At 39.5% G+C, this 8,767-nt stretch overlaps 1 pseudogene; it reads left to right on the top strand.

Annotated features, from left to right (window-relative positions):
• Positions 1 to 7,749: 7,749 nt before the first annotated feature.
• Positions 7,750 to 8,398, top strand: LOC102865135 (annotated as a pseudogene).
• Positions 8,399 to 8,767: the final 369 nt, after the last annotated feature.

Genomic DNA, 8,767 nt, shown 5'->3' with positions numbered 1-8,767 from the left:
TTGCCACAAGGTAGCTGATAACTGAGTCTTTAGAACAGAATTTACACTGTTTGAAACTGCACTGTGAAATTGAAATGTGTTCTCTCTGGAAATGTTATTAAGAAAACTCTAGCCATTGGAAAACTCTGTGGAACACAGTTCTGACTCTCTGGTCCCATGGGAAACTTCTATTACTATTCCTAGAGGATAAGGATGACTTTATTCCTAAATTGAAATTATAATATTTCAAATAGGATGAGAGAAAAGGTACAACTCTACTCCTTTTCTCTTCCATAGTCCATTTTTTCCTTTTTTATTTTGTTTTGACAGTTGGGCTATTTGAGGTAGAAGGGAACAAAGAACATTAAAGATTTACCTCATTTTATTATTGTTGTGTGGCACATCCTTGTAGTATTTGGCCCTTGATAATAAAAACCATGAGAATATATTAATTGTATTCCATGCCTTCATCTTTAGGTTCCTTGAAAAATGTTTTCCTAGGTTGATTGATAAATCAAATAGATATTTATAGAATGTCAACTATAGAGCCAATATATTTCTCTTGGCCTCAATTTCCTATTCTGTAAAATGGAAGTAATAATAATATTTAAAGAATCATTTGCTCTTATATAAATGTAAAACAAAATAACATATGAATGTTGTTTCTGATTACTGTCGAGTCGATCACGACTCGTAGCAATCCTATGAACAAAAGGCCTGAAGCCCCTCTACAACTATTGACATTTATGAACGTTCCTAGAGTTTCCAGAGGAATGTTGTTTAGGAAGTGGATGGCTATGTGTTATAGTTTTCCATTAGAAGTGCACACACTAAGAGCTATTGCTTTAAGGATAAATATTATATGAATATTGTTCAATGGAATTGTAACTAACTAAAAAGATCATTGTTTCTAGAGTCAAATACTGTAGCACAGAGCTATCTTTGTTTTATAGAATTCTTTGCTATTGTGATTTTTGAAATGAATTGTGACCTTTATTCAAGAGAAAATATAGCTAGATATTTAAGTAAGGAAGTTTAAGAGTCAGTAGGCAGTAAGGAAATGGGTGTGAAGACACAATAAATAAATCAATTGTAAAGATCAATATCCAGAGAAAATCAAGTCCTTTCATCAGAATCTTCCATACCAGATCAATGTGTAAAATACACATTATCAGTCATCAAGTCTGTGTGTTTTCCCCAATGTTGAATATTGCCTGTCAGTCACAGTATATGAATACTCAAAATGTGAAAGAATTCAATGGGGTGTCAACTGTGAACACTCAAGATCTCCAAAGTTACAGAAGCCAGAGCCAGGGTTCAGCGCACACTCTCCAATCCAATGAGTTTTCCAAACCCCTACCACCAATTGAAGACTGAGATTTCTGCAACAGTGCTTGAGTTTTATTACCTTTCATGAAAGCTCCATTCAATTTTAGTATTTTATGAAATAAGGACTTTGGAAACAGACCTAAATTTGTCTAAGAGGCCTTGAGCAAGTAACTTGACTTTTTGCATGTTTTTCATCCTTTACAAAATCCAATTTTCCCCTACTTATCTCAGAGAGTTGTTTGAAGAACTGTAAAAGATGACATATAACAGATGTTACTGACTCTACCAGTAAATTAGTGACCACACCAACATTTTGGACTTAAGAGTTTTGACAGTCTTTTCAGCATTTCTTTCTCAGGTTCACCAAAGCTCTTTGAATTGAGTTTTTGTCTGTCTTTCTTTCTAATAAGTTACTTTTTTAAAATTGCAATTTTACTGAAAGTTTACAGAGTGTGATTTTCATTCATGCACATGTTTCTTCCTCCTCATCCTCAAATCACTTTGTTATGCTTGTGCTGCTCCAGATTCATGTTAGATGGAATGTCTAATCATCCCTTCCATTAAGACTGTCCTTGCCTTCCCCTATTCTACTGCAATGTTCATTGTTGTTGTTGTTGTTGTTATGTGCTGTCGAATCCTTTGCGACTCATAGCGACCCTATGTACAACAGCCCTAAACCCTGCTCTATCCTGTGCCAATCGCATTGCTTCTGACACATCCATCCAGATTACCCCAGTCACTGAATCAATCCACCTCATAGAGGGTCTTCCCCTCCTGCACTGTCCCTCTACTCTACCCAGCATGATGTCCCTCTCCAAAGACCTGTCTCTCCTTACAACATGTCCAAAGTATATCAGGCGAAGCCCCAGAATCCTTGCCTCCAAGGAGTAGCCTGGTTTAACCCTCTCTAGGATGAATCTGTTTTCTTGGCAGTCCATGGTACATTCAATACTCTTCTCCAGCACCACAGCTCAAAGGCGTCAATTCTCCTTCTGTCCTCCCTAGTCATTGCCCAGCTCTCTGATGCATAACAAGTGATTGCAAAGACCATGGCCTGTATCAGGCGCACCTTAGTCTCCAAAGAGACACCGTTGCTCTTGAATAGTTTAGAGAGGTCCCGAACAGCAGACTTTCCCATCGCAATACGTTTTTTTATTTCCTGGCTGCTGGTGCCAAGAGTGTTGACTGTGGAGCCGAGCAAACTGAAGCTGTGAACAATCTCAATCTCTTCTCCACCCATCCTGATGCTACCAATTGGTCCAGTGGTGAGAATCTTTGTCTTCTTGACATTGAGCCTCAGTCCATACTGAAGGCTGCAGTCCTTGACCCTCTGCAGTATGTGCATGAGGTCCTCCTCAGTTTCTGTGGGCAATTACCTACCCATTATTTTCTTGTTTCTCTCCCCTTGCCCCTGCCATAGTCATTGTACTGTTTTAACAGTGGTCTTATGAAATATTTTGTTCTGTTATAAGTGAGATATTTCACTCAGTATTGTGTCTTCCGGTCTCATTCATATCGTGTAATGTTTTATGAGCTTATTGTTTTGCGATGCTGTGCAATATTCCATTATGTGGATGTACTATGGGTTTTGATCCATTTATTCATTTGTAGGCACTTGGGCTGCTTCCACATTTTAATATTGTGATTGATGCGGCAATACACATGGGTGTGCCTACATCTGTTTGTGTCATAGCTCTGATTTCTTTGAGGTACGTTCCAAGTATTGGGATAGCTGGGCCAAATTATATTTCTATTTTCAACTTTTTGAAGAAGCACCAGGCTGCCTTCCATAGTTGTTGTAACATTTTACATTCCTCAGAATGCAAAACCTATACTTTCTGTCAAGATGTTGGAATAAGTTACATTTTGATGAATCTTTTCTATGCCCACAGGATAATTGAATCTAAAATTCTTCATGCCAGATTGATTCTTTAAATGTGAGACTATCTCTATCCCATGAAAAGCTGAAAAACAAGTTTCCAACTGCTCTTACAGGTGATGATTTCTATAACGCTGAGCAGCTAGGGAGGAGGCAGAACACAGACGTAATCTCGAAAACAGGAACTAAACAAAACCCCTACTGGTTTCATTCTGAGAATCTCTAGATTGATGTTTCTCAAACTTTCAGAGTTAAAAGAACATTTTCTTCACTGTTCTATCATAGATAGTATATTAAAAGTGAAATACAATTAAATTGAATTATGAAATGAAGTGAAACATACACATAAGAATGCAATTCTTACAGATTTATCAGAAATCAAATGACACTTTCAAATGTGCCTATGTACGCATTTACGGAGACCAGTTTCTACATGTGTCTCTCTACGAGCAGGTTAGAGTTCAAAGATTGACACCTGTTTGTAGACCACAGTTTAGGAAGTACTGCTCTTTATCACTGAAGTGTAGAGACGCCGGCAAGTGTCCTGGACTGGAGGACCACCCTGGGGGCATAGAACGTTGTGTGTTGTGTTCTTATGCTACATAAACTTCAAATTTTAAATCCATCAGCTGCCTCATGGGAGAAAGACAAGTAGTCTCATAAAGCTTTACAGTTTTAGAAACCTCATGGAAAGTGACCTCATGCGTCAAAAATCATTTGAGAGCAATATTTTTAGGTTTGAGCTTAGGGGTTCCAGAACAGACAAAGGCAACTGCAAAATATTAACCCACTGTGTGACTTACATAAATGTTATGAATGTAATATGATCCAGAGTATTTGTTAAGTCTTCTACACTAGATTTTCTTATACCCTAGAACTAGGTCTGGATCTGGGAAAGATAAATAGTGGAAAACAGAAATCAAAGCATATACATAATTGTAGGATAAATGTTAGTACTAAAAAAGTAAGTAACACCTATATGAAAAATCTGAGTTTACTTTTTGATGTTTGACAAAGATTTATATATAAACTATTTGCCCTAGGACAGTGTATCTTTCAGCGCAGGAGAAGACTGGAGTTGTTTGACACATTAAACATTAATGACCAAAGACCAGATGAGTTGTGGGATGACAGCAAGGATATTGTCCATAAAGAAAGCAAAAGGTAACTGTAAAGACAGGAAGGACAAAATCAAAGTCAGAAGAGACTCTGAAAGATGTGCTACAAGAGAGAAATCAAATAAAGGGAAGAAATGCTGGCATAAAAGTGATGAATAGAGTATTTCAGAGGGCAGCTCCAGAAGACAAGCAAAGTATTATAAGGAAATGTATAAAGAGCTGGAATAAGAAAACCAAAAAGGAAGAGTACACCTGACAAGCTTCATAAACTGAAAGAGCTGAAGAACAAATTCAAGCCTTGACTTGTAATATTGAAGGAGTCTATGGGCAAAATCTTGAATAATGTGGAATCATCAGATAGGAGGAATACACAGACCACTGTACCCAAAAAAATCATTTAAGGAAGAAGCATATGAGAGGAAAAAAACCCCAACCCAATAGTACTGAAGAAGAAGCCTAAGCTTTACTTAAGGCATTGGCAAAAACCAAAGCACCAAGAATTGATGGGATACCTACTGAAGTGTTTCAGGAAATAGATCCAACCCTGGGGCTTGTTCATCAGTCAGTGCCAACAAGTGCAGAGACATTTGCCCAATTAACTAGAAGAGATTCATATTTGTTCTAATTCCCTCTTAAAAAGTGATCCAATGTAAAGTGGAAATTATCCAACAATGTCATTAATATCACATACTTGTAAAATCTAGCAGAAGATTGCACAAAACAGCTGGAACAATGCATCAACAGGCAACTGTCAGAAAGTCAAGCTGGATTCAAAGGAAGCTGTGGCATAAGGGCTATCATCGCTGCTGTCAGGTGCATCTTATCTGAAAATAGAGGAGATGAGAAAGATGTTTTTGGTGTTGTATCATTGAATATGAAAGGACATTTGACTGTGCGGATCATAAAAAAATCATGGTTAACCTTGAGAAGAATGGGAATCCCAGAACACTAAATTGTGTTCCTGTGAAGCCTAGACACTCACCAACAAGCAGTTGTCTGAACAGAACCAGGGTACACTGCATGGTCCAAAATGAAAAAAAAATATGTGCATCACGGGTCTATCCTTTCTTCATACCTGTTAGCATTGTATGCTCAGAAAATCATTCAAGAATTTGAACTATCTGAAAAAGAATGTGGCATCAGGATTGAAGGAATGTTCATCAATAACTTGCATTTTTCAGATGACATAAACATGTTTGCAGAAAGTGAAGAAGACTTGAAACATTTACTGCAGAAGATCAAAGACTAGAGCCTTTGACATGGATTATATATCTTAACATCAATACAACAAAAATACTCACCACTGGACCAGTAGGCAACATCACAATAGACAAAGAAAAAGATTGAAGTTGTCAATAATTTCACAATAAACATCCATGGTAGCAGCAGTCAAGAAATCAAATGACATGTTGCATTGGGTCCATTGACTGTCAAGGACCTCTCCAAAATGCTCCAGAGCAAAAGTGTTGGTTTCAAGATTAAAGCACACCTGATTCAAGTCATAACTCCTCTCCCCCCATCCCCATTTGTTTCTATGCTTCTGAAAGTTGGACAATGAATAAGGAATACTAAAGAAAAATTGCTGTCTTTGGAATATGGTGTTAGAGACAAATACTGACTGACAGACTGACAAAAGAAAAAACAAATCTGTCTTGGAGGAAGTGAAGCTGGGGTGCCACTGAGAGGCAAGAGTGGTGAAACTTTGTTTCACATACTTTGGGTATCTTGTTAGAAGTGGTCAGAAAGTGGGGAAAGACATCACATTGGGAAAGGGAACGTGCCCGAAAGAAAGAACCTCAATAAGATGGATTGATAGACAGGGTGGAGCAATTGGCTTGAACATACCAGAGATTGTGCAGACAGTGTAGGATAGGACAAGATTTGGATGTATTCTTCATAGGGCTGCTAGTTGCTGTTGTAGTTGATTCAGTGGTACATAACAATAACCATGAACCACTTGTCAATTTGTATTAAACCTTTTTTAGAATTGGAGACTCAGGAAGCTCAACATTGTCACACTCATGATAGAAGAAATAATATAGGACACATTTTATAAAAAATAAATATGAACTAAGAATAAAAAGGCAAAATTTCAAAAAGGAAAGATCAGAAAAATATTTGTGGGTTTAGAAATTTAAAAAAAATTAACTAATTAACACCTTGGTACCAGCAGTCAGGAAATAAGGAGATACACTGCACTGGGAATATATGTTGGTAGGGGCCTCTTCAAGTTATTGAGGAGTGATGATGTCTGTTTGAGGACTAAGGTGTGTCTGATTCAGGTCATAGTCTTTCTGATCATTTACATATCTGAAAGCCGGACAATGAGTAAGAATAGCAGAACAAGAATTGATGCCTTTGAGCTGAGGTGTTAGAGAAGAACAGTGAACATTCCATGGACAGCCAAAAGAACAAACAGATATGTCTTGGAGAAGGTGCAATCAGAGTGCTCTTTGGACACAAGAATGATGAGGCTTTGCCTCACATACTTTGGGCATGTTGCTAGGAGGGGCTATTTCTTGGAGAGGGACATGATGCTAGGACAGGTGGAGGGTTGGTGAAGGAGAGGAGGACCTTCAGCTAGGTGGACTGACATGCTGACTGCAGCAATGGACTCCTGTGTGTGAGTAAGTGTGAGGATGGCACAGGATAGAACAGGGTTCAGATCTTGTTCATAGGATTGCTATGAATCGTACTCAACTCTACGACAACTAACAACAACAACAGCAGCAATTTTTGTTTTGTTAGAACTGACTAGTAACGATGCATAAAAGGCCTTTGACAAAATCTAGCACCCCTTTCTGATTAAAACATGCAATTCAAATAGAGGGGAATTTCCTCAACATAGTGAAAAATATATATGCAAAACCAAAAGCCAAGTTCATTCCCAATATATACTAAAAATATTCCCCGTGCAAATAGAATGTCCACTATTACCACTCCTATTAACATTGGATTTAAAGTTCTAGCTATGACAGTAAGGCTAGATAAGGAAATAAAGACTCATTCCAATTGGCAAAGAAGAAATAAAACTATCTCTATATATCCATGTTATGATATTGTGCGCTGAAAAACCTAAAGACTCCACAAAAAGAGTGGCAAGATACAAATCAATATGTAAAAATCATTGAGATTTCACTACAGCCAGAAAGCACAAAAAAAAGAATATCATTTACAAATTAAATACTTGGGAATAAACTTGACCAGCTACACACAAAATTAGATAGATAGATGATAGATAGATAGATAGATAGATAGATAGATAGATAGATAGATGATAGTGATATAAATGCAAAACTACAAAACACTCCTATAAGAAAGAGTAAAAGAACTAACTAAATGGAAAAATATTCCCTGTTCATAGATAGAAAGACTCAACATTGTAAAAATGACAATCCTACAAAAGCAATCCCCAGGTTCAACACAATTCCAATATAGATACTGATGACCATCGTGTCTATGCTGTCTGTGCAGAATGTCTTCTACAGGCCCACGGATAAACAAGCCCTTGCAGATCAGAAGAAGGCCAAATTCCACCAGACTGAGGGGGACCACTTCACGCTGCTGGCCGTGTACAACTCCTGGAAGAACAATAAGTTCTTCAACCCGTGGTGCTATGAGAACTTCATCCAGGCTCGTTCCCTGCGCCGGGCCCAGGACATCCGCAAGCAGATGTTGGGTATCATGGACAGACACAAGCTGGATGTGGTCTCATGTAGCAAGTCCACAGTCCACGTGCAGAAGGCCATCTGCAGTGGGTTCTTCGGGAATGCTGCCAAGAAAGACCCACAGGAGGCTTACCGGACGCTGATTGACCAGCAAGTGGTCTACATCCACCCTTCCAGTGAGCTCTTCAACAGACAGCCTGAATGGGTGGTGTTACCATGAACTGGTGCTGACCACGAAGGAGTACATGCGTGAGGTCACCACCATCGGTCCCCGGTGGCTTGTGGAGTTTGCCCCCGCCTTCTTCAAGGTTTCTGACCCGACCAAGCTAAGCAAGCAGAAGAAACAGCAGCGTCTGGAGCCCCTGTACAACCGCTATGAGGAGCCCAACGCCTGGAGAATATCCCGCGCCTTCCGGCGACGCTGAATGGCGGATCTCCTCCCTGCCGACCTCTTCTGCATCAGTGGCTTAGGCTCGGACTTCGGCGTACTTGTAGCACGCTGGCCCTGAGAAGACAGCTGTCCTGGACTGAACATCCTAACAGGACATTCCTAGACTTGACTCCTTTTCTCCCTGTTGGTTCCATAGAAACAGGGATAGAAGTCTGGCCTTGGCCGCAGCCTCTGGCTCCCACCAGGCCAACTCCCTGGGGCCAGTTGAGAGTTCACAGCATTGACCCCTGAGTGGGAAAGGAGAGGCAGCGAGTATCTGACAAGACAGACTCAGGGAGGTCCTGCTGCCCTGTTCCTCCACTCTGGAGGGGGCAGCACAAAGCTCATCCAAAGTGTCAGCCCC

Source organism: Elephantulus edwardii, unplaced genomic scaffold (assembly GCF_000299155.1).
Source record: "Elephantulus edwardii isolate Elephantulus edwardi_28Jun2011 unplaced genomic scaffold, EleEdw1.0 scaffold00092, whole genome shotgun sequence".
NCBI lineage: Eukaryota > Metazoa > Chordata > Mammalia > Macroscelidea > Macroscelididae > Elephantulus > Elephantulus edwardii.
This window is presented reverse-complemented; position numbering and strand designations above follow the sequence as displayed.